Raw genomic sequence first — 25,555 nt, 5'->3', positions numbered from 1 at the left:
CAATGGATGCTAAAAACTGCTGGGTGAGACTATGATAAGAAAATGGATCAAAGTTAAGTTCATCAATTTCAGGGCAATCTGATGTCACATGCCTCTTGATATAATGCAATGAGAAGGACCCAACATCACTTTCCTGGCATTTCTGCTAAAAACGTATAACCTGAATCTAATCCTGAGGAAATGTTAGGCAAATACAAACTGAGAGACAGTCTATAAAATAATTTGCTGTACCCTTAAAAATTTCAAGATCAATAAAGACAAAGAAAGATTGAGGAAATGTTCCAGATTAAAGGAGTCTATAGAAAAAGAACACTAAATGCAATGCATGACGATGGACTGGATCCTGAAACGGAGAAATAATAGCTCTAAAGGACATTAGTGGGATAATTTACAAATTTGAATATGGACTGTGGGTTAGATAATAATATTTTATCAATGTTAAATTTCATAATTTTGAGAATTATACTGTAGCAATGTAACAAAATATCCTTGCTCTTAGGAAGTACACACTGTGTACTGCTAAAGGTATACATTGTCTCCAACTTACTCTCAGTGATTCAGAAAAAAAATGATATGCCTATACATAGATTGATAGATGGAAATTGGTAAATCTGGGTAGAGGGTGTTTGGGTTTTGTTTGTAGTATTCTTCGAATCTTTCTGTAAGTTTGCAATTATGCCGAAATAAAAAGTTACAAACATCTAATGATGATTCATCTGTATTATAGCCCTTCCACCTTTGCACAACTATTTCTGTACCACATCTCTCCAAGTAGAAACAGGCATCTCCAAAGTTTTTCACTGAATGGTGTATCCCAGTGCATGTATGTCTTGGTCATATGTTTATACACTACACACACACACACACACACACACACACACACACACACACACACACACACTACCAATACTTCTAACACTTAGTGGAGTGCCACACGTCTCCATCCTTGTTCATCTTTTCTAAGTACACTCACTCTTCTATCTCATCTACTCATATCTTTACATGTCATCTACTTGTCAATAACAAATGGAGTTTGAAGAATAAAAACACTTTAACATTTCACCAGCAAAATCCAATGATATCTCCTGAAATATATATTCTTTCATAGGAAAGTATTACTAACATAGATGATGATAGACTCATTGAATAATATCAAGAAAGAAATCAACGTTGAAGTTTATTGCAAGACCCAGGGACTTGATAGTTTCCAGGATGAAAATATAAAGAATATACTGACTAAAATTTCAAAGAAAAATAAAATTATTTTCTGGATAAGCTAAAACTGCTAGTAATTATCTTACCAGTTCAATAACTGCTGGCTAAACTGGCCTATGGGAGTGCTTTTTTCCCCTAGAACTGTGGGAAATATGCATTGACATCTCTTAATCTCAAATGCTGGGATTAATAAACCCAACAATGTGTTGATTAAAATGATGGAGGAAACACTGCAAGGGCCAATTTTTGATGAAGGAGATGGATCTATTCAAGTAAGACTTTTTATTGATTAGTGGCCATATAGTGATGAAGAAACATACAGTATTCAGATTTGAAACAGACACATCTTCACACAAAAACAATCCTTAAGAGATATTCAAATAAGCAATTCTTGAACACTTGATAAAAAGAGGAATGGATATTAGGGAAGTCAATTCACATGTGACTATTTCCTGGAAGCTTCTGCCACATTGATGAGATTAGGGTCCTTGGTGTGATTCATTCATTCATTCAAATCAGTAAACATTTATTAGGTAGTCATTTTGTTAAGCTTTTTGACTGACAGTAAAATATTGCATTTATTTTCCTTAGCCACCTGAGAAGTTTTGTATATAAGTCCAAGGTATTAAGGATAGAGGAAAGAGATTTTATGACGACAAAAGAAGACACATTTGTTATTATGCTTACTTGCTTGTCTCTAAAGTTAAACAAATTTGTAACTTCCAAAAATTGGGGTAAATAAAGATAATGTTTTCTTTTGAAAAACAGATTTGTGGATATATATATGTATGTATGTGTGCAAATATACGTGTATGTGAACAGATGTAGATGGATGGATGGACAGATAATCTGGGTGGATGCACAACAAACTGTTGACAATGGTTAATCCTTAAGAATAGGATAGAATTGAGGTGGTAGGAACCGTAAATTTTACATTATATTCATCTTAATTACTGTTTGTATTGTTTATAAGGAAATATGTTACTTCTGCATTGAAAAGGAATCAAAATAATACGAGGAAAAAGTCTGACTTCCTTGTATTTGGTGGCATTGAAGCCTGAGATCCAATAGCACAGGATTGATGGACACTTTGTTTTTATTATTTTTTGAACCATGCTTACGTATCTAGGAACTTGTCAAAGACTACAGCCCAGGGAGGCACCTCCTCTATTCATTTTCAACACTCTGTCTTGTAAATGTGGATTCATTCTTTTCTTGTGAGAAATGACAAAGTCAGGAAGCAGCTCTACACTTCTGAGAGAAATCTTTTTTTCTGTATAAACTCAGGAAGCTTGATCCTCAGTGTGTTTGGGCATCCCAAAGAAGTTTAATATTTAAAAATTATTAAGCACAATGTGGTTTGGCAATATATCTGATGACTCCTCCCATAAGAAAATACTAACAGTCCTCCTATTATACACTGAAAAATAAAATGTCTCCCCACTGCCTACATTTTTATTCTTGGGAATCTTAAAAAACTCAACATTGGTGTTACCATTGCAGTTGTTTTTTCAATAACTGGTTGTTTTAATTTTCTTATGATACAGCAGATATCTTCCCAGTCCTCATAGATAAATAAACCTTACACATATTTAAAACATATGGGAGATAATTACCTCAGAGAATAGTTGAACTTCACATCGGAAAGAACCTCCAAGGTACTCTAACTAAATCCTCTCATTTTGTATAGGCAAAAACTAAGCCCCAGTGAAGTGTTTTGTCCAAGGTCACACAGCTAATTGCTGACAGAACCAAGGTTGGAAAACTAATTGGTTGTGACTGATATCTCCTGTCTGTACCTGGGAATGTTAGCTTCCCACGCTATGCCCATTCTTCCTTTTGTGCAGCTTAGTAAGGAACTTTGCCATATAAGGAAGGATATCTTCATCTAAGAAAAAAATCCAGGAGTGGAGCAGGAGAGTGGATTGAGATTTGACTGAGTTTTGTGTTTATCCATATTGACTCACTGATGGTTAATGCATTGAAAAATAAGCCTGTGCTTATTAAATAATCAAAATATCTAGGGTCACTCATCTAAACTGAGATCCTTATATTTTATAGCCAAAATGTTTATGTGAATTCATCACTTTATATGGGAGACTAGACACTATATACTTGTTTTCTATGACTCTCTTATAATAAGGTGTCACTTTTCATTGTTCCATATAATTTTTTAATAAAATATACTATGGAACTGAAAAGATTAATATATCCCAAATGGTTCAGTTGATCTGGCTGTTTTATATATATTGTACTCCTTGTCCAAGTTGTGTAAAAATCCTTCACTTTTTAAAAATCTTGCCTCGCTTTAGGAGCCAGTTACTCTAAAACCTCTGACCTCAGTTTTGATACTATCATCATCTGAAAGGCAGGTTTAATGCCAACCTCTAGGTAGGGTGGTGTATATCCAGGTTTGTCTATAAGAGTCCTGGTTTTTATCTGCTATCCCATTGTAATTAATGAGTGCCTCCTTTTATTCTCAAAGAGTCAAGTTTTGGATAGTGAAATATATGGTTATCCTACCTACAGTGGATGTAAAATATGCTAGAGAAGGAATTTTCCTACTCCAACTTTAAAGCAAATCTCAGCATTTTTTTTCCTGTTTGAGCTGTCTGCCCCTTTCTGTTTTCAATGTCTTAAGAGTTTTACCTTTTCCCTTCCTAGATTCATTGAAACTGATTTGTCTTTCAAACTCCATTCTACTCAAAACTCAATATTTGACTTGATTAAACTAGGATATCTGCCAAGTCCACTTTCATTTTGGTTTCAACTGACTATCCTTGTATAGAGTGTGAATAGATCTTTTAGGCTTAAAATGATTAGGTTATCAAGAGGAATTTGATGAAGGGTTTGTGCTTTGCAGGGAAAAAAACATATAGTTCCGTAGAAACAATGCAAATACAATTGTTTGTGTGTTGGGTCTCAAATCTGAACACGCTTATACCTAGAAAAACCTAAACAGTTCTTCCTAAGGAATCTTTTAAGATCCTGCCAAATTATATTCCAATCTCTTCAAGCCTAATCACCCAAGTTTAAAAATCTATGATCTCCTAAAAGGGGCAGAAAATTTAGTGTAAAGAATATGGGCTTTGTGGCCACATGGACATGATTTCAAATTCTGCTATCACTCAAGCTGCGTGCCTCAGCTTCCTATTCTGTAAATGGAGAGAACTTATGAAAAGTGTCTTTTATGTAATGAGGATTTACTACATTTTCATGCAATTCTAATACTGTATACATTTTTCTGTAATGATTTTATGGAAATTTTGGAAGTAAGTTTGCCTTTCCTACATCTTCCTACCTATGGAACAATTTAAATATCTTTTGAGGCCATCTCTATCTTTCTATCCCTACTGCCTAATTCCAGACCATCACGATGTCTTAACTGGATAAAGAAAGATCCTCTTAAGTAGTCCTTTAGATCACTTTTTCCTAAATTCTTTCTCCACTTAACATTCTAAAAGCAAAATATCCCATGTTTAAAATCCTTCTGTAGCTACCCATTGTCTTCAGGATAAAACCCCAATTCCTGACTCTAGCTTTTGCCTATATTTCTTCCTGCATATTTTATCTATTAGTCTGTCATTCATTCTACATTCCATCTCTGTAGAACTACTTGAAGTGGCCCAAGTATGTCCTGTCTCCCGCCTGGAATGTTAGTCCTTTTCCTTTCCTTCTGCATTCAAAATGTGCTTTGGTTTCATCTCCTCAAGGAAGCCTTCTTCGGTCACTTCCCTTCTTGATTCCATGCTACTCTAATGTGCTCTCCTATAATTTTATACTGATTTCCCAAGTGTGTAGACTTCTTCCACCTCCAAAAAGTAAATCTCTCCCCATACTGGATTTCGTATTTTTCTTTATACTCAAACATTGCACATTATATGAACTCAATAAATGTGGGCTTCAATAAATTGAAGGAAGGAAAGAAGGGAAGAGAGGAAGAAAGGAGGGGATGAAAGAAGAAACTTACACCTTATATTCCTAGGAAATTTTGTATTCTGGATAAAGAAATATTATTATCCCATGATATAGCAAGGAATAATTATACAGCTCTCATGACCGAGCACAAGGCCCTGTCTATAGAAGGCAATCAAAAACTATTTGCAGCTTTGATTTATTGACTAAATAAATGGTACCTATGTACTTAAATTAATATTTAGTCAGTACCATAAGAGAAGGGTACTTTTTTCCATAGCAATTTTAAATGATGTTATTTGCCACTGAGTGGTAACAGTGTTCAAGCAAGAAATTTCCTCTACCAGGGTGTCGTAGGGGGATAGATGCAGTGGTGCCTGGGAAGAATCATTCTCTTGCAAATAAAGGATCGCCCTCTCTTTGCCTGCCATCACAAAACACCTTTCTGATGTGACTGGACCCAGAGTGTGTTTAGCCAGTCACATCACCCACAATACATCTGAGTCCCAGGACCCAGAAAGGCTGACTCACTAAAACAGGTAATTAGGAAGCAGTAGGACATGAGACAGGAAAGGAAATCTAATTTACAGCTCACTGGAGAGCTCTGAATCAGTGTGGAGGAGAACTGAGATGGGAGATGAAATTATCTGTGAGCTCACCTCTCTAAAATTATTTAGTCTTCCCCCTTTTCATTTAAAAAACATATGTTGTAAATGCAAGGATTTAACTTCTGCTCCTGAAGAGTTGGCAGCTGAGAGCAGTTTCTTGAAACCACCTGAAAAGGATAGAATTAGGATATCTGCTATTTTAATAAGTGCAATTACTGTAGAGTTCAGGAGACAAAGGAGATATCTGGAAGCTCTTAGGACCTTCCAGCAAAAAAAAACCCATACCTAGTTAGGTGCATATATCCATGAAGGATATTCTGGCAAGTCAAGGAGACATTCTGGCCTTTGTGTTAAGAAAATTCAAGGGTTTAAAGGCCCCTTGTGTAGATACAACTACATGCCTAGAGCCCAACAGGGGCTCTTTCTTTATTTCCGGGATGCCTAGCTGCTGAGCCACAAGGAGATTTGCAGGGTTCTGTCAGTTGTAAAGGTGGATTAGTCTTTGCCCTCATGCTTATGGACTTGGGTTAGATGATTGTTGACTGAAGAGTAGTAACCCAGGCAGGAATATAAATAATACATTCAAGAAATATTTATCAAAGACCTATATTATAGTTGATACTGTTCTGAACACTGAGAATAATGAGGTTTTAAAAGCCTAAATCTTATGTTTCTGATCTTATTTATAACTTCTGATACAATTCTGATGGTATAAAACTTATTCTAGAGGACATAAAGTAAACATATTTAAACTAACTAATGAAATTAATGAATAAGTAAAAAAGAACCAAAGACAATTTTGGATAGTGGTAAGTGCTATAAAGAAAAACCGAAATAGGGAAATGAGGTAGAGAGAGTAAGTGTATGTGGTGGGGAAGATGGTGAGCCAGAGTGGTCAGGAAATTCTTTTTCTGGGGAGGAAGCATTTTTGTTGTTGTTGTTGTTCTTTTTTTTTTTTTTTTTTTTTTTGGCATTTATTGTTTGTGGGTCATGCTCTTTTTTTTTTTTTACATCTTTATTGGAGTATAATTGCTTTACAATGGTGTGTTAGTTTCTGCTTTATAACAAAGTGAATCAGTTATACATATACATATGTTCCCATATCTCTTCCCTCTTGCGTCTCTCTCCCTCTCACCCTCCTTATCCCACCCTCTAGGTGGTCACAAAGCACCGAGCTGATCTCCCTGGGCTATGCGGCTGCTTCCCACTAGCTATCTACCTTACGTTTGGTAGCGTATATATGTCCATGCCTCTCTCTCACTTTGTCACAGCTCACCCTTCCCCCTCCCCATATCCTCAAGTCCATTCCCTAGTAGGTCTGTGTCTTTATTCCTGTCTTACCCCTAGGTTCTTCATGACATTTTTTTTCCCTTAAATTCCATATATATGTGTTAGCATATGGTATTTGTCTTTCTCTTTCAGACTTACTTCACTCTGTATGACAGACTCTAGGTCTCTCCACCTCATTACAAATAGCTCAGTGTCGTTTCTTTTTATGGCTGAGAAATATTCCATTATTATGGAATACTGGAGTAATATTTCAGTATACATGTGCCACATCTTCTTTATCCATTCATCCAATGATGGACACTTAGGTTGTTTCCATCTCCGAGCTATAGTAAATAGAGCTGCAATGAACATTTTGGTACGTGCCTCTTTTTGAATTATGGTTTTCTCAGGGTATATGCCCAGTAGGGTTGCTTGGTCATATGGTAGTTCTATTTGTAGTTTTTTAAGGAACCTCCATACTGTTCTCCACAGTGGCTGTATGAATTTACATTCCCACCAAGAGTGCAAGAGTGTTCCCTTTTCTCCACACCCTCTCCAGCATTTATTGTTTGTAGATTTTTTTTATGATGGCCATTCTGACTGGTGTGAGATGATATCACACTGTAGTTTTGATTTGCATTTCTCTAATGTTTAATGATGTTGAGCATTCTTTCATGTGTTTGTTGGCAGTCTGCGTATCTTCTTTGGAGAAATGTCTTTTTTGGTCTTCTGCCCATTTTTGGATGCGTTGTTTGTTTTTTTGTTATTGAGCTGCATGAGCTGCTTGTAAATTTTGGAGATTAATCCTTTGCCAGTTGTTTCATTTGCAAATACTTTCTCCCATTCTGAGGGTTGTCTTTTGGTCTTGTTTATGGTTTCCTTTGCTGTGCAAAAGCTTTGAAGTTTCATTAGGTCCCATTTGTTTATTTTTGTTTTTATTTCCATTTCTCTAGGAGGTGGGTCAAAAGGGATCTTGCTGTGATTTATGTCATAGAGTGTTCTGCCTATGTTTTCCTCTAAGAGTTTGATAGTTTCTGGCCTTTCATTTAGGTCTTTAATCCATTTTGAGCTTCTTTTTGTGTATGGTGTTAGGGAGTGATCTAATCTCATACTTTTACATGTACCTGTCCAGTTTTCCCAGCACTACTTATTGAATAGGCTGTCCTTTCTCCACTGTACATTCCTGCCTCCTTTATCAAAGATAAGGTGAACATATGTGCATGGATTTATCTCTGGACTTTCTATCCTGTTCCATTGATCTATCTTTCTGTTTTTGTACCAGTACCATACCGTCTTGATAACTGTAGCTTTGTAGTATAGTCTGAAGTCAGGCTGCCTGATTCCTCCAGCTCCGTTTTTTGTTCTCAAGATTGCTTTGGCTATTCGGGGTCTTTTGTGTTTCCATACAAATTGTGAAATTTTTTGTTCTACTTCTGTGAAAAATGCCAGGGGTAGTTTGATAGGGATTGCATTGAATCTATAGATTGCTTTGGGTAGTAGAGTCATTTTCACAATGTTGATTCTTCCAATCCAAGAACATGGTATATCTCTCCATCTATTTGTATTATCTTTAATTTCTTTCATCAGCGTCTTATAATTTTCTGCATACAGGTCTTTTGTCTCCTTAGGTAGGTTTATTCCCAGATATTTTATTCTTTTTGTTGCAATGGTAAATGGGAGTGTTTTCTTGATTTCACTTTCAGATTTTTCATCATTAGTATATAGGAATGCCAGACATTTCTGTGCATTAATTTTGTATCCTGCTACTTTACCAAATTCATTGATTAGCTCTAGTAGTTTTCTGGTAGCATCTTTAGGATTCTCTATGTATAGTATCATGTCATCTGCAAACAGTGACAGCTTTACTTCTTCTTTTCCAATTTGGATTCCTTTTATTTCCTTTTCTTCTCTGATTGCTGTGGCTAATATTTCCAAAACTATGTTGAGTAAGAGTGGTGAGAGTGGGCAACCTTGTCTTGTTCCTGATCTTAGTGGAAATGCTTTCAGTTTTTCACCATTGAGGATGATGTTGGCTGTGGGTTTGTCATATATGGCCTTTATTATGTTGAGGAAAGTTCCCTCTATGCCTACTTTCTGCAGGGTTTTTATCATAAATGGGTGTTGAATTTTGTCGAAAGCTTTCTCTGCATCTATTGAGATGATCATATGGTTTTTCTCCTTCAATTTGTTAATATCGTGTATCATGTTGATTGATTTTCGTATATTGAAGAATCCTTGCATTCCTGGAATAAACCCCACTTGATCATGGTGTATGATCTGTTTAATGTGCTGTTGGATTCTGTTCGCTAGTATTGTGTTGAGGATTTTTGCATCTATGTTCATCAGTGATATTGGCCTGTAGCTTTCTTTCTTTGTGATATCCTTGTCTGGTTTTGGTATCAGGGTGATGGTGGCCTCATAGAATGGCTTTGGGAGTGTTCCTCCCTCTGCTATATTTTGGAAGAGTTTGAGAAGGGTAGGTGTTAGCTCGTCTCTAAACATTTGATAGAATTCGCCTGTGAAGCCATCTGGTCCTGGGCTTTTGTTTGTTGGAAGATTTTTAATCACAGTTTCAATTTCAGTGCTTGTGATTGGTCTGTTCATATTTTCTATTTCTTCCTGATTCAGTCTTGGCAGGTTGTGCATTTCTAAGAATTTGTCCATTTCTTCCAGGTTGTCCATTTTATTGGCATAGAGTTGCTTGTAGTAATCTCTCATGATCTTTTGTATTTCTGCAGTGTCAGTTGTTACTTCTCCTTTTTCATTTCTAATTCTATTGATTTGAGTCTTCTCCCGTTTTTCTTGATGAGTCTGGCTAATGGTTTATCAATTTTTTTATCTTCTTCTCAAAGAAACAGCTTTCAGTTTTATTGATCTTTGCTATCATTTCCTTCATTTCTTTTTCATTTATTTCTGATATGATTTTTATGATTTCTTTCCTTCTGCTAACTTTGGGGTTTTTTGTTCTTCTTTCTGTAATTGCTTTAGGTGCAAGGTTAGGTTGTTTATTCAAGATGTTTCCTGTTTCTTAAAATAGGATTGTATTGCTATAAACTTCCATCATAGAACTGCTTTTGTGCATCCCATAGATTTTGCGTCGTCATGTCTCCATTGTCATTTGTTTCTATGTATTTTTTGATTTCCTCTTTGACTTCTTCAGTGATCACTTCGTTATTAAGTAGTGTATTGTTTAGCCTCCATGTGTTTATATTTTTTACAGATCTTTTCCTGTAATTGATATCTAGTCTCATAGCGTTGTGGTCGGAAAAGATACCTGATACAATTTCGATTTTCTTAAATATACCAAGGCTTGATTTTTGACCCAAGATATGATCAATCCTGGAGAATGTTCCATGAGCACTTGAGAAAAATGTGTATTCTGTTGTTTTTGGATGGAATGTCCTATAAATATCAATTAAGTCCATCTTGTTTAATGTATCATTTAAAGCTTGTGTTTCGTTACTGATTTTCATTTTGGATGATCTGTACATCGGTGAAAGTGGGGTGTTAAAGTCCCCTACTATGAATGTGTTACTGTTGATTTCCCCTTTTATGGCTGTTAGTAATTGCCTTATGTATTGAGGTGCTCCTATGTTGGGTGCATAAATATTTACAATTGTTATATCTTCTTCTTGGATCGATCCCTTGATCATTATGTAGTATTCTTCTTTGTCTCTTCTAATAGTCTTTATTTTAAAGTCTATTTTGTCTGATATGAGAATTGCTACTCCAGCTTTCTTTTGGTTTCCATTTGCATGAAATATCTTTTTCCATCCCCTTACTTTCAGTCTGTATGTGTCTCTAGGTCTGAAGTGGGTCTCTTGTAGACAGCAAATGTATGGGTCTTGTTTTTATATCCATTCAGCCAATCTGTGTCTTTTGCTGGGAGCATTTAGTCCATTTACATTTAAGATAATTATCAATATGTATATTCCTATTCCCATTTTCTTAATTGTTTTGGGTTTGTTATTGTAGGTCTTTTCCTTCTCTTGTGTTTCTTGCCTAGAGAAGTTCCTTTCGCAGTTGTTGTAAAGCTGGTTTGGTGGTGCTGAACTCTCTCAGCTTTTGCTTGTCTGTAAAGGTTTTAATTTCTCCATCAAATCTGAATGAGATCCTTGCTGGGTAGAGTAATCTTGGTTGCAGGTTTTTCTCCTTCATCACTTTAAATATGTCCTGCCAGTCCCTTCTGGCTTGCAGAGTTTCTGCTGAAAGATCAGCCGTTAACCTTATGGCGATTCCCTTGTGTGTTATTTGTTGTTTTTCCCTGGCTGCTTTTAATATGGTTTCTTTGTATTTAATTTTTGACAGTTTGATTAATATGTGTCATGGCGTATTTCTCCTTGGATTTATCCTGTATGGGACTCTCTGTGCTTCCTGGACTTGATTAACTATTTCCTTTCCCATATTAGGGAAGTTTTCAACTGTAATCTCTTCAAATATTTTCTCAGTCCCTTTCTTTTTCTCTTCTTCTTCTGGAACCCATATAATTCGAATGTTGGTGTGTTTAATGTTGTCCCAGAGGTCTCTGAGACTGTCCTCAGTTCTTTTCATTCTTTTTTCTTTATTCTGCTCTGCAGTAGTTATTTCCACTATTTTATCTTCCAGGTCACTTATTCGTTCTTCTGCCTCAGTTATTCTGCTATTGATCCCATCTAGAGTATTTTTCTTTTTTTTTATTTTGCCGTATGTGGGCCTCTCACTGCTGTGGCCTCCCCCATTGCGGAGCACAGGCTCCGGATGCACAGGCTCAGTGGCCATGGCTCACGGGCCCAGCCTCTCCGCGGCATGTGGGATCCTCCCGGACTGGGGCACAATCCCGCATCCCCTGCGTCGTCAGGCGGACTCCCAACCACTGCGCCACCAGGGAATCCCTAGAGTATTTTTAATTTCATTTATTGTGTTGTTCATCATTGTTTGTTTCATCTTTAGCTCTTCTAGGTCGTTGTTAAATGTTTCTTGCATTTTCTCTATTCTATTTCCAAGATTTTGGATCATCTTTACTATCATTATTCTGAATTCTTTTTCAGGTAGACTGCCTAGTTCTTCATTAGTTAGGTCTAGTGGGTTTTTATCTTGCTCCTTCATCTTCTGTGTGTTTTTCTGTCTTCTCATTTTGCTTATCTTACTGTGTTTTGGGTCTCCTTTTTGCAGGCTGCACCTTTGTAGTTCCCATTGGTTTTGTTGTCTGTCCCCAGTGGGTAAGGTTGGTTCAGTGGGTTGTGTAGGCTTCCTGGTGGAGGGGACTAGTGCCTGTGTTCTGGTGGATGAGGCTGGATCTTGTCTTTCTGGTGGGCAGGTCCACGTGTGGTGTTGTGTTTTGGGGTGTCTGTGGACTTATTATGATTTTAGGCAGCCTCTCTGCTAATGGGTGGGGTTGTGTTCCTGTCTTGCTAGTTGTTTGGCATAGGGTGTCCAGCACTGTAGCTTGCTGGTCGTTGAGTGAAGCTGGGGGCTGGTGTTGAGATGGAGGTCTCTGGGAGATTTTTGCCGTTTGATATTATGTGTAGCTGGGAGGTCTCTTGTGGACCAGTGTCCTGAAGTTGGCTCTCCCACCTCAGAGGCACAGCACTGACTGCTGGTTGCAGCACCAAGAGCCTTTCATCCACACGGCTCAAAATAAAAGGGAGACAAAGTAGAAAGAAAAAATTAGTAGAACAAGAAAGAAAGAAAGAAAGAAAGGAGGGAGGGAGGGAGGAAGGAAGGAAGGAGGGAAGGAAGGAAAAGAGAAAGAAAGAAGATAAAGTAAAAAGAAGTAAGATAAAATACAATAAAGTTATTAAAATAGAAAATAATTATTAAGAAAAAAATTAAAAAAAAACACAAAAGAACGGACGGATAGAACCCTAAGACAAATGGTGGAAGCAAAGCTATACAGACAAAAATCTCACATAGAAGCATACACATACACACTCACAAAAAGAGGAAAAGGGGAAAAAATAATAAATTTTGCTCTCAAAGTCCACCGCCTCAATTTGGGATGATTCGTTGTCTAAAGGAGGGAAGGAAGGAAAGAAAGAAAGAAAGAAGATAAAGTAAAATATAATAAAATTATTAAAATAAAAAAAATTATTAAAATAAAACAAGAAAACGGACGGATAGAACCCTAGGACAAATGGTGGAAGCAAAGCTATACAGATAAAATCTCACACAGAGGCATAGACATACACACTCACAAAAAGAGGAAAAGGGGAAACAATCATAAATATTGCTCTCAAAGTCCACCTCCTTAATTTGGGATGATTCGTTGTCTATTCATGTATTCCACAGATGCATGGTACATCAAGTTGATTGTGGAGCTTTAATCCGCTGCTCCTGAGGCTGCTGGGAAAGATTTCCCTTTCTCTTCTTTGTTCTCACAGCTCCCGGGGTTCAGCTTCGGATTTGGCCCCGCCTCTGCGTGTAGGTCGCCAGAGAGCGTCTGTTCTTCGCTCAGACAGGACGGGGTTAAAGGAGCCGCTGATTCGGGGCCTATGGCTCACTCAGGCTGGGGGGAGGGAGGGGTACGGAGTGCGGGGCGGGCCTGCGGCGGCAGAGGCCGGCATGACGTTGCACCAGCCTGAGGCACGCTGTGCGTTCTCCCGGGGAAGTTGTCCCTGGATCCCAGGACCCTGGCAGTGGAGGGCTGCACAGGCTCCCCGGAAGGGGGGTGCGGAGAGTGAGCTGTGCTCGCACACAGGCTTCTTGGTGGCGGCAGCAGCAGCCTTAGCGTCTCATGCCCGTCTGGGGTCCGCGCTTTTAGCCCCGGCTCGCGCCCGCCTCTGGAGCGCCTTTAAGCAACGCTCTTAATCCCCTCTCCTCGCGCACCAGGAAACAAAGAGGTAAGAAAAAGTCTCTTGCCTCTTTGGCAAGTCCAGACTTTTCCCCGGACTGCCTCCCGGCTAGCCGTGGCGCACTATCCCCCTGCAGGCTGTGTTCACGCCGCCAACCCCAGTCCTCTCCCTGCGCTCCGACTGAAGCCCGAGCCTCAGCTCCCAGACCTGCCCGCCCCGGCAGGTGACCAGAGAAGCCTCTCAGGCTGGTGAGTGCTGGTCAGCACTGATCCCCTGTGCAGGAATCTCTCCACTTTGCCCTCCGCACCCCTGTGGCTGTGCTCTCCTCTGCAGCTCGAAGCTTTCCCCCTCCACCACCCGCAGTCTCCGCCCGCGAAGGGGCTTCCTAGTGTGTGGAATCCTTTCGTCCTTCACAGCTCCCTCCCACTGGTGCAGGTACCGTCCCTATTCTTTTGTCTCTGTTTATTCTTTTTTCTTTTGCCCTACCCAGGTACGTGGGGGGTTTCTTGCCTTTTGGGAGGTCTGTGGTCTTCTGCCAGCGTTCAGTAGGTGTTCTGTAGGAGTTGTTCCACATGTAGATGTATTTCTGGTGTATCTGTGGGGAGGAAGGTGATCTCCAGGTCTTACTCTTCCGCCATCTTCCTGGAAGCTGAGAGGAAGCATTTGAGATGAGCTTTGAGTGCTGAGAAGGGGGATAGTTCTGTGAAGATATGAGGGAGGAACATGCTAGACAGATGGAACAACAGGTTAGGAAAGCAGCAGGAAAGATAAACAGGGGCAAAATGATGAAGAGCCTAGGAGGCTATGGTTAGGCATTTGGATTTATACGAAGGGCAGTGGGAAACTTATAGGGATGAAACAGGGAATGATGGGAAACTATTGGACCCTATGAACCAGGGGATAATGGGAAACCATTGGAAGGGATGAAGGAGAGTAATGATGGAAAACCATTGGATGATATGTAGCAGGGAATGATAGAAACCAGCAGAGGAGAGGAAGAGGGGAATAATTACTCTGGCTGCTGCTAGGAGACTGGATTGTGAGAGGAAATGGGCAACCAAGTAAGCATGTGCTGGAATTGGTTTAAGAGCGTTAATGTTGAGATTTTTTATGTGCATCAGTCCCCTGGGCCTGTTAAAAACTTCCATGTATGAAAACTTCTCCCAAGCATAGAATAATCTAATAACTGTTCATGCATTCACTTCCCTTCACTGCTATCACAAAACTGCTCTCTGGGATTCTTTAGTACAAGCTTTCTTCTTACGTTACTGTAAACCTGAAAAGGAGGAGGAGATCAAGAGTTAGAGAATTCCGACTGCCTTGTCTGTGTTAATACAGTCTGCCCTGGAGTTCACCTCTGCCGTAAGTACTTCTCCCATCAGTGGAATTCAACTCCACAGATTCCGTCTTCATAACACAGTGACTCTTCCCCTCTAAACTACCTTAGTATTCTGAAATTCAGAGCATGCCCAGTGTAGGGCAACCTGGAGTATGTCCAAGGGTCCTAAATATAAAGGGACAAAAAAGTTTTAAATGGTCGTATATCACTGTGCTATTTTAGATCGTGCTGAATTTCACATATTGACAGCGCTTGCTTCCCTCCCAATTCGTAGAAAGGAATCATGTCATGAATTACAAAGTAAGTTTGAGGGCCAATTTCCTGTTGCTTGCACTGGTCACCAAAATTGCTGGTTCTTTCTTTGCTTAACCTATTTTGAGAGACTTTGGTTCCTGAAGTCAATACCTATAATCTATTGTCTGTGGCTCAGCCCACTTCTGTTCTAAACAACCTGCTGGTATGTGACTTCTCTCTACACCTTTTTTCCTGAGTCCGCTCAACAACCCTGAATCCATCTAAATCTCTGTGTGTCTCCTCACAGCCTACTTCTCTTTCAAAGTTTTACTCACGCTTCCTTTCTGCCTTTTCTAACAGACAACAGGCAAAATGTTCAAATCAAAAAAGAAATAAAAGGAAAATATGGAAAACTTTTAGTAAGCCCAAGAAATACATATCAGTGTGTCAAACTTGTCATATTTGACATATTAGTGTTACGTATAAATGTAGATTAGATGTTAATGTCTGTGGAATTTCCCTTTGCATAGAGCACAATCAGACAGTTCAGAATAAAAGGAGAATAGGATTGTGCCATTGTGTCAAGAAGCACTTGGTTTTACGAGATTTCTCTCTCAGCATTTACGTGTTCTGAATATGAATTGCTTATTCGTCAGTGTTGTAAAAATGATACTGTATGCATTAATTACTCAGCATTTTGGAAAACATGTTTCAAAAAATCTAATCCAATTTTCATTTTAAAAAGTATACTTTTATAATTATTTGGTCACGTATAATAAATAATAGTCAAGAATAAACTTGTATGTGTGGTAAAAATTTTTCTGACAAATTGGAAGTGGAGATTTTTGGTAATAGTAATGTGTTTCCCGTTCGAGAGCCATGTAACAATACCACTGATACTGGGTAGAAATACTGAACACCTGTCACAGGTCCATCCCTTTCAGAAGTAGTTCTCTGTAAGCACTAAGGGATGTTCACATCCCCTGAAAAATGGCAACTCCTGAGTCATAAAAATATTCTGGAAAATCATCAGTGGAAAGATTATTTCCTAAGTATAAAAGAAATTAGGCATTATAGAGAGACTTTCACTCTTAAGGATTTTAAAGTGGAGGGAAATTTTTTTTTCTGAGAACAGATTGTTCTCACACTGTAATTGTGTTACTCATCCTGCCAGCTCATTTGGGTATTATACAAGGATACAGAGGAAAAAGCTAAACCATTTCCCCTCAGGTACACTAGCGTAGTAGAAAAAGCATTGAATTGGGAATTGTGAAACCTGGTAACTATTCTTAGCTGGCACGAATGAGCTATGTGAGTGACCTTGCACAAATCATGTTTTCTCTGGGCATCAGTTTCATTATTTATAAAATGAGGGCATTGGGTTAAATTATATTTAAGATCCTGTTGTGCTTTCTACGCTTCTCATTTTTAATTCTCCTTCTCTTTTTAAAAAAAATTTTTGTCTTTTTTCTGAATGCTCAAATACTACATTATTTAAGGTATATTTCCTGGCAGTTTTTTTTTTTTTTTTTTTTCTTCCCTCCTAGTCTCTTTCTTCAATATATGGGATAGGAGGATACTGACTAAGTCTGAGGGGAAGGAGGAGGAATAAAATTAGCTACAGGAAGGGTTTATATCCCCCTCTACAAGAAAACTTAACTACAGCTACCACCGCTTTGAAAGGAATGGTTTATGTCCAAACAGCATTTTCCAGACAAGCTCTGTACTTTTTTGCCAACAGAATTAACTTTAAACTGAAGTCAGTAGACAGTTAAACAAGAGTCGGCACTGGAAACAGCTGTGAGTAGACAAGACCAGTTACTTATAAGGTACTGTTTTTTACTCACTGAAATCTCCTTCAGGGTTCATTTGTTTCGGGCACAAGTATTCTGTGGTCATTTGACCTTTTTCTCCCACTTTGCCTCTATTCTGAGAGAAAACACACTCGAAAATATCTTAGCTCTTTAGCTCTTTAGTATTGTTTTGTAGCTGTTGGTGGTTGAAGCTGCTCAGATTTTGTTTAGTTTTGTTTTCAGGAACATAATAATTGTTGTTATTTTATTTTGAAGCTTAGTTTAACTTTGTCCTTTGTTTCTTCTTGTCATGGGTGGTTTTTATGTTTTATTGTTCATATCAAATAAAGAGGGATATGCTTTAATATTACAGAATGCTCTTGACCTGGGGGGAGGGGGGGCAGAGATTGGTTAATGCATCATCAGCTTCAAGTATAAAACCTATATAGCCAATCAGATAAGAGGACCAGCACAGGGCAGCTCCAGGCACTTTGGCTCAGTCGAGGCTCCCTGACCTCATTACAGCTTGGTGGGTCTGACCTGGAAAACACAAGCTTTTGAATTGGGGTTTTATCTTTAGTTTGTTTCTATACTTGTTAATTTTAACCCTTCCTTCCCTTTACCCCCATTTATCTTTAAAAATTCTGGTAAGCCTGCTTTTTTTTAAATGAAGTTTATCTTGTTAAGCTCATCCACCTTAAAGGGACAACATTTCTAAGAGTGATGTTTGCCATAAGATTTTAAATCACTGAGCTATGGAGGGGCTTTCGGAGCAGAAGAAGAGGAATAGCCCACGTGGCAGTGGAGTGGACAGAAAAGACCCCTTGTACCACTGTCATCTGAGATGTCACTCTTTCCCCAGAGGCCTGGTTAACTAATATATAGTATTTGCTGCTGGTCAATAAAAGGAGTTCTCTATCTGTGGACTTTCCAGAAAGAAATCTTACAAGTCTACCACTGAAAACTCCAAAAGTTTTAGAAAGGATTTAGCCATTTTTGGAGAGTCATCTTTCTGAAATCCACTATATATTTTGCTATCTCTCTGGAGGAGACTAAGTTCAATTTAATGTTTTCTGAATTGCTCGGTATTCTCGTCATGAATACACATAATGGAATTATTCTATAATATAATAATACTTGGGGGCTCTATTCTGTGGTGTGTAAGCCTATTCTTATGTCAAAAGGTCACATAATTACTATGCTTTTAAAACTTGTTATATTATTCTTATAGGACATTTTTTATGTGTGTGTCCACCATCCATATGGAAATGGGATTTCATTACCTACTGATGTGGACAGTTTGCATTCTCTAACAACTGTCTTCAGCCTCAACCATCCCTTTGTAATTATTATTTCATTTGTGCTGTGCACAAGGAAACCAGAAAACAAACAAGTTTATAAAAAATTATGGAAGGAATGAGAGACAATAACTTTATCTGAAGACCCCAAGAGAATCTTTTATGAGGAAAGTGTAGAACCAAAGTACATAGACACAGTGACATCTATTTTAGGTGCTTAGGAGACTTGGTTTATGTCCAAGTTCTTAGTTGTGTTGTCATGGAAGTGGCTCTGGGATAACTACCTCATTCCTGCATCAAATACAGAAAGTGCTATTTGTTCTGCTTTTTTTTTTTTTTTAATTTACTTATTTTATTTATTTATTTTTGGCTGTACTGGGTCTCTGTTGCTGTGCACAGGCTTTCTCTAGTTATGGCGAGCAGGGGCTGCTCTTCGTTGTGGTGCACACACTTATCATTGCAGTGGCTTCTCTTGTTGTGGAGCACAGGCTCTAGGCGCACGGGCTTCAGTAGCTGTGGCTCACGGCTTCAGTAGCTGAGGCTCACGGGCTCTAGAGCGCAGGCTCAGTAGTTGTGGCTCACGGGCTTAGTTGCTCCATGGCATGTGGGATCTTCCCGGACCAGGGCTTGAACCCATGTCCCCCGCATTGGCAGGCAGATTCTTAACCATTGCGCCACCAGGGAAGCCCTGTTCTGCTTTTTATACAGTTATTGGAGACATGTGTCAAGGAATCAGTGACTAGCCAAATCCCAAGGGGTCTATAATATTAATTAATATTAATCAAGTACTATGTATTCTATTTTAGTCCCATTCACACATATGCTATTCACATGCATGTATGACTGGGAAATAGCATAATACTGCTTTGTAGGAAAGAGAGAAAAGGAAAAAAAATCATCATCATCTAGTCTATGCAATTCTTCTGTGTGGTGATGATACTTTAGGGAAAAAAGAGGAATGCAAGGCTAATTGTCTCAATAATATCTTGGTTTCTTTAACTGCATCTTCTCTTGCAGCTTTTTTTTAAGCTGAAAATACTGTAAAGCATTGAATTTAGTAGCTGAATATATGTTTTCTTATCTTCCAATATTTTTTATGTTGTGCATTTCAGAGCAAAATGAATCACTGGTTTCTCAATGATCTTGATAATTAATCCTATTCTACACAAGAAAAATATTAAAACTGGGTATATTAGACAGATACGTGAAGCTATAAGCTGAGTCCAGGGCAATTCTACATTCCAACTTTAATTAGAATCCACTGCTAATGACTTGATCATAGAGCTTTGTATAGAACTACATTGTGAGGCCTTTTGTATTGGAGGCCCTTTTTAAACTTAAGCTGTTTTTTTAAATACAGATTTCTCCTAGTCACCGTAGAAATTGTTCTAGGTGTTAAAGCATCTTGTGGTGTATATGACAAAGTCTTTCTGTTTGAAACAATGAATTAAGGACTGCCTTTTGTCTGCAACAGTGAATTTAGGGTCTACATAAATTTAGAAACATTGTCTAAAAGATAGAGATTTTTCCCTCCCTCCTTCTTTCAGTTAAATGGCATGAGTTATTTTAAAATAAAATGATATTCTAATTGAAACATAACTCTTTAAATTTGAAAGTATACTATTGTTATTTTAAGTCAATATGATGAAGGTTTCCCTTACTTGACTATTTCAGGTTAATCAGAATTTAATTTTCACATTCATACCTAATTAGGAAATTTTATATATGATGCATATTTTGCATGAGAACTATATTACCACAACATCTAAACGTAAAATCCCTGAGGGCTTCCCTGGTGGCGCAGTGGTTGAGAGTCCGCCTGCCGATGCAGGGGACGCGGGTTCGTGCCCTGGTCCAGGGGGATTCCCCCATGCCGCAGAGCGGCTGGGCCCGTGAGCCATGGCCGCTGAGCCTGCGCATCTGGAGCCTGTGCTCTGCAACGGGAGAGGCCACAACAGTGAGAGGCCCTCGTACCGCAAAAAAAAAAAAAAAAAAAAAAAAAAAATCCCTGAAAACTTAATGCCATTAGGAATACACACTTGGGAAGACTTCTATTTAGAAAATGCTTTATCAAACTAGTAAAGGAAGAAAAAGCTAAAATAAATTAACACATGACAGTGTTCACTGATAATGCCTTGTAAGGATCCTTTTTAACATAACCTCGTGAGGATTCTCCAGAAGTCTCAGAAGCTAGCCCCTCATGAACTAGAATTCAGTGAGCAAGATGTATGTGTTCCAAGGGGCTGTCAAGCTTAATGCTGTAGGTTGTGAGCTAGGGAGAGAAGCTGTTGATATTTCCTAAATTGCTGAACAGAGAGATAATTGATTTGTTCCCATAAAAATCTGCATTTAGTTTATTTTCAATTACAACCTCTCAGGAAAGAAGAGATGCTCAAACTGGCTGAACTACATCCTTATATATTGGCCTTTGTTTAATGTACTAAATTGGTACTTCTAGAGAATTTAAAAGGTGATGTGGTCAAAGACTAAGGTTCTTTTGGTATGTCTTAGTCATGCAATAAGTGTTTGTTGAATGAATATAACTTAAAACGGTATTAACAAATAACATGATACTAAAACCATATGTTTTACTTCATATTTTATTATTGGAGTATTTGTTATTTAGTTTACTGCTGGGTCATGCTAAAACATGAAAACTTCATTAGACAATGCCATTTAACAAATTAGGAAATTGCTGTTAGCACACAGTAATTTGGAACTGTACATTTCTATGAAGAAAAAGCATCAGGTGCCTATTGTCAAAAATAATTTAAAAAGCAGAGTTGGAGGACACGGAGGTGTCAGCCATTTTCCTTTACCCCTTTCCCGTTGCGGAGCACAGGCTCCGGACGCGCAGGCTCAGCGGCCATGGCTCACGGGCCCAGCCGCTCCGTGGCATGTGGGATCTTCCCGGACCAGGGCACGAACCGGTGTCCCCTACATCGGCAGGCGGACTCTCAACCACTGCGCCACCAGGGAAGCCCTACCCCTTTTTTGTTTGGTTTATTTTGCTGAAGGTACTGTGGGATTTATAATACATTTGCTACAGCAGATGTTGCTAGCATTTGATTGTATTAATATTATATATATATATATATTTTGTGGGGAGACAGTAGGAAATTAGAAGAATAAATAAATGTGTCTGAGTCTAAGACAATTTTACAAGCCAAATATTATTTTGGTGATCTTAAAATTTAAAAAAAAACTTTAAAGATTATATAAGTTAGAAAGATCTAGGCAAACACTGACATCTTTCCAAACTAACAAAAAATAATAGTAATTCTAAGGAGCAATTTTCATGTTTCTGTAGCTTCTATCTCCAACCTGCTTGCTTTTGAATATGTTTAATATCAAGCGTGTCTTCTGTGGTCCTTCTCTGCAACATGGTGCTAGTCCAGCAGGGAAGACGGCACTTATAGGTCCTCCTTCTCCACACATGAAAACATTGTAAGTAGAGTTGAATACAGTGGAAATGAAAACAACCTTCTTGTAAACCTCAAATGTAAAATGCCTTTCCCAACTCACAAGGGAGTTAACAATTATAATGGTTATAAAGAGAGTGACAAAATAAATTATTCTCACCAATTCCACTCTCTAGAAGATTAATTCCTATTGTGAGACTTCTTTCTGTATCTATGTACATAATACAGTACCAACATTTTGTTTCATCTTATTTTTACAAAATTGGCTTAACACTGCACATTTGATTTCCACCTATTTCATGTAACATTTTATTGGCAACTTTTTCTATATCATTCAGAACACTTTGGAAAATAGATAATTGACAAGTGTATAATATTCCATTCTATGACTATACCGTACATAATAGAATATGTGCCCCCATCTTTGGGAACCCATGTTGTTTCAGTGTGTTCTTTGATAAACAAAATAAGGATAAGCATTCATTTACATATGATTTTTGTTCATTTGATTATTTTAGAGCTGTAATGACTTAGAAATTAGCAAGTCCAAATCTCTCTTTTTACAGAGTAGGAGAACTAAGTCCGGAAATATTACTCATCTAGAATCCAGGCTTCCAGCTTTCAGTCTAATTTCTATATTCATCCAGAAGAAGTAATGACTGGGCGATAAATTTATTCAGGGGCAAGAGGTGAAAGCATAATTTCCTTCTGTCTGAGTAAGAGGTCAACCATGTACCCTATTCTCTGAAAATCCTCAGGGAACGGAAGAGTTCTCATACTAAAGAAAGAACTCAAAATTCCATGCCAGAAGTCTTTATTACACAAGGGGTGATAAACATATAATAGCTATGGGAACATTTTTAAATAGCTGTCATTTCATTAATGAGTATTTGCTAAAGAATTTCCTGGGCCACTGGTGTTTATGGAACTTTTAAACAAAATATTTATGAAGATGAAACCAGGCCTTACTTCATAAATTATATCCTTTTACTTGCACCTTTGCTTTTCCTCAGGGTACAACCAATGTTCAAGCCTCTGCTACACTAAACAAATACACACTCAGCTTTCTCAACCAAGCTTTCTCTTCTTGGTGCCAAGAAGAATTTGCATTTTCTGCCTCTGCTTCCTCGCCTCCCTCTGACTCTATAACTCTTTGCAGTTTGGCATTTATTTCTATCACAATACTGAAAATTTCTCTCAGAGGTTGCTAATGATGGTTAATTAATGGTTAAATCCAACAGCTTCTTATCCTTGTGCCCACCTCTGCTTTTTCTACCATTTATACTATTTCCTCTTCTTGAAATATTTCTGTCGTGAGATGTTAGGGATCTTGTACTGGCCTGTACTTCCATTTCTTTTTTCTTCACTCTCTTCAGAGGGCTCCTGTCTTCTTCCCACCTCCTTGTGTGTTTGTTTTATTTCCCCCCATTATACCTTCTTCCTCAGAAGATTGCATCCAGTCTCACGGCTTCAACTTAAAGGCCAATCTAGAGATCTGGTCAGCAAGACCTCTTCTAATCCATACTTTATACAAGTTATAATAAAGGTCCCCTTCCTCTGGATGCACAATGCTTTGACTTGGCAGGGAACTGGGCTGTATCTCAGCCCCAACTTGTCTGTACAACCTTACGTAGTTGCCCTGCTAGTCAGAGCCTCCTATACAATGCTGTCTCCAGCAATGGAGGTATTCCAGTGCTTCAAACTCCTTATCTTATACCCCAGCTCAAACCAGCCCTTCATCTTTATCTCCTTCCTCACTTCCTATACAGTCAGGTGATGGTGATTATAGAATTAAAAAATGTGTATTCCCAGCATTTTTTCCTCTTCATTCTCATGGCCACCATCTTGCTCAGAATTTAATTATCTCCCTAATACTTTACCACTCCAGTCCATCTTCCACACTACTGGCAATTTAGAAGAGATATATATGTATATTCTCCCTCAATTTTTCAGTGAGTTCTTAGTAGAGGGTTAAGAGCAAGGGCTATGGAGCTGAATTTCAGGACTTGAGGCCCAGCCCTGGCACAATTTACAGGTATCATCCTATGCAAGTTACTTAATATTTCTAAGCTTTCATTTTCTCACATAAAATAAGGGTTCCAAAAATGGCTAACGTGCATAAGTTCTAGCTAGTGCTCTGTACACTTCCCGCACATTCCTTCCTTCCTTCAATACTCAAAAGAGCAAATTTTATTATATTTACACTAAACATCCTTAAAAAGTGAAATCCAATTAATCTTTTTTTTTCCATTTTTTTTTCAATTAATCTTAAAGAAACTGTTTTATTCTTCATGAGTTCAATTTGGTTTTTTGAAGAAACCCACACTAAAGTTAAACCCAGATAATACCAATGATCTTAGCCCAATTGCAAGTGATGGTAAAACAAAGGTAAGTGGGTGTTGCATTTCATTTTGAGACAAAGGCATCTCCTGTCCCATTATTTTCTTTTAAGAAAGGAGAGCAAGAAAAGTTAAACAAAGTGGGTTTTTTTCTTTTTTAATAACTACGAACTACATGATGGAAATAAACACTTTTCTTTTATATTTATATGTGGTTTTCTTTATTCTTTACGACTCAACCTTATAGTCACAAAGCAAACAAGTGGAGTAGCCAGAAGTCTATCCTAGGTTTTTTGATAGTAGGCTCCCTGCCTCATTTGCATACTGCTTCTCTTTCTTTGAAGTTAAGATTCCATGCAGTGACATGGTCAAATTTGATCAGAAATACTCCAAAGTAATGATTAAGGGTTTTCAGATGTATGCCATGAATATTATTTCACTATAGTTTTAACCGCAAGCAATGAGTTAATTTAGTTTTTCCAAATTGATACATGTCTGTCACTTTGGATAGATAAACTGACCATTTGCCCTTGTATCCAATATGGGTTTTTTAAAAGCTATGCTAGTGTCTCCTTTAGTGCTTTCCCCCAGAGACTGCTAAGTTATTTCTGTCAGAGGACTTAGACTCTTTCTTAGCATCAAAGGGTTCTGTGGCTTATTTCATGTCCTTAATCAGCTCATTAATTACTTATAAATGGAAGTTGCCTAAATCATATAATAGGGAAGTTGGATGGGATCTTAAAGATCTTGTAATTGAGCCCCCCCATATGTCAAATGACCAAAACAGTCCAAAGTAGGCTATGTGACTTATCCATGATCATAAAGCAAATCTAGAACATGTTTCCTCTATAAGAACATCTACCTTACAGTTATGCTGGCAACTTCTTGGAATATTAATTCATTGAACATTTAGCTTATTCCATAGAATAAGCCTGAGTCTTCTCTCCTCCCTCTATCTTTCTGTGTCAGCAGGACTCGTTCACTCTAGTATGTATATTAGAGATCCATTCACAGGAACTGCTTTTTGTAAGAGAAAGCCTTCCAAGCACTTGACTTTAAACTTCTTTAACTCCTGAAATGGGAATTAGGGACATACATACCAACTAGAATAATGAAATATTTATGAATTATCCCCAAAGTGCAACTTCCAATGCTCCACAGTGCTCTCTGCAGTAAAGCTCTGTGTGTCAGAGATATACATGTACATTTCAAAATAGTATGAACATTATGTTATGGCAGTTTTATGATATGAAAACCTGTATTGCTTATGAACACACACAGAGATTGGAGGAAATGGCTCAGGATAACTAACTTGATAAGAGTGAATGTTTCCCTCCTGTCAGGTTTGTCCCC

General features: G+C 38.1%; 1 protein-coding gene across 2 annotated transcripts in view; it reads left to right on the top strand.

Annotated features, from left to right (window-relative positions):
• ARHGAP24 (Rho GTPase activating protein 24) overlaps nucleotides 1-25,555 on the top strand; it is a 511,224-nt gene that overhangs the window by 293,271 nt on the left and 192,398 nt on the right. Inside the window, exon 1 of one of the 2 annotated variants that reach the window (XM_004285427.3) lies at nucleotides 16,759-17,179. The exons of the other annotated variant lie outside the window; for it this stretch is intronic. The gene's annotated coding sequence lies outside the window, so the exon portion shown is untranslated. Of the gene's footprint in view, nucleotides 1-16,758; nucleotides 17,180-25,555 lie in introns of those variants that run through there. 2 annotated transcript variants of the gene reach the window in all.

The sequence above is a fragment of the Orcinus orca genome, chromosome 4, assembly GCF_937001465.1.
Source record: "Orcinus orca chromosome 4, mOrcOrc1.1, whole genome shotgun sequence".
NCBI classification, from domain to species: Eukaryota; Metazoa; Chordata; class Mammalia; order Artiodactyla; family Delphinidae; genus Orcinus; species Orcinus orca.
This window is presented reverse-complemented; position numbering and strand designations above follow the sequence as displayed.